The sequence below is a fragment of the Rhincodon typus genome, unplaced genomic scaffold (genome assembly GCF_021869965.1).
Source record: "Rhincodon typus isolate 14 unplaced genomic scaffold, sRhiTyp1.1 hic_rhity00003659, whole genome shotgun sequence".
Taxonomy (NCBI): domain Eukaryota; kingdom Metazoa; phylum Chordata; class Chondrichthyes; order Orectolobiformes; family Rhincodontidae; genus Rhincodon; species Rhincodon typus.
This window is the reverse complement of record NW_025969297.1, coordinates 2,281-3,522: the sequence shown is the minus strand read 5'-3', so window position 1 is coordinate 3,522 and position 1,242 is coordinate 2,281. Positions and strand designations below refer to the sequence as shown.

General features: G+C 58.9%; 1 protein-coding gene across 1 annotated transcript in view; it reads right to left on the bottom strand.

Moving 5' to 3' along the window:
- LOC125481806 (kinesin heavy chain-like) overlaps window positions 1–1,242 on the bottom strand; it is a 14,901-nt gene that overhangs the window by 11,706 nt on the left and 1,953 nt on the right. The window lies entirely within an intron of this gene.

Sequence of the window (1,242 nt, the reverse complement as noted above, 5' to 3'; positions counted from 1 at the left end):
CCCCTCCCTATCTCCGTCACCCCCTCCATCCCCCTACACCCCCTCCCCATCTCTGTCACCTCCTCCAGCCCCCGACACTCCCTCCCCATCTCTGTCACCTCCCCCAGCCCCCTACACCCCCTCCCCATCTCTGTCACCTCCTCCATCCTCCTACGACCCCACGCTATCTCCGTCACCAGCTCCATCCCCCAACACACCCTCCCTATCTCTGTCACCTCCTCCAGCTCCCTACACCTCCTCTGGCTCCCTACACCTCCTCCCTATCTCCGTCACCCCCTCCATCCCCCTACACCCCGTCCCTATCTCTGTCACCCCCTCCAGCACCCTACACCTCCTCCCAATCGCCGTCACCTCCTTCAGCCCCTACACCCCCTCCCTATCTCCATCACCTCCTTCAGCCCTTACACCCCCTCCCTATCTCCGTCACCTCCTCCAACCCCCTACACCCCCTCCCTATCTCTGTCCCCTCCTACAACCTTCCATGATCTCTGCATTCTCCTCCAGCCCCGGTCTCTGAAGTGTCCCATTCGATTTCCATGGCTCTGCCGCTGGGGGCCATGTCTTCAGCTCCATGGGGTCCTGAGTTTTGGAACCCTATCCCTGAACCGCTCCTGTTCTCTGCCTTTCTCGCTGCCTCTCTCTCCTCCTTTAAGATGCTTCTTCAATACAAATCCTTTGAGGCAATACTTAGTTGCTTGTCACGAAGACAGATTTTATTTGATGATATTCTGGTCCAGAGTCTGATTCTGACTCTGATGTAGGCGCTATGTGAAGGCAACATATGGATGTCCACGTTGAGTCCACTCAACAAAAAACATCCCCTCCTCCAGCCTGTCCCACAGGAACAGGAGGAAGCCATTCAGCCCCCTCTCCTCGAGCCTGTCACACGGGAACAGGAGGAGGCCATTCAGTACCCCCTCCTCGAGTCTGTCACACGGGAACAGGAGGAGGCCATTCAGCACCCCCTCCTCCAGCCTGTCCCACAGGAACAGGAGGAGGCCATTCAGCCCCCCTCCTCCAGCCTGTCCCACAGGAACAGGAGGAGGCCATTCAGCCCCCTCTCCTCGAGCCTGTCACACAGGAACAGGAGGAGGCCATTCAGCCAAAGTGGAATCTGCAGATTTGGCCCTAAACTATTTTTCTATCCAATGCGCCCCGTGACTATAGTGTCCCCTCCGTACACGCCACCGCCCCCCTGCCGGCCCCGGCACGCTATGCACAGCCACCAGCACCGTCCCCCCC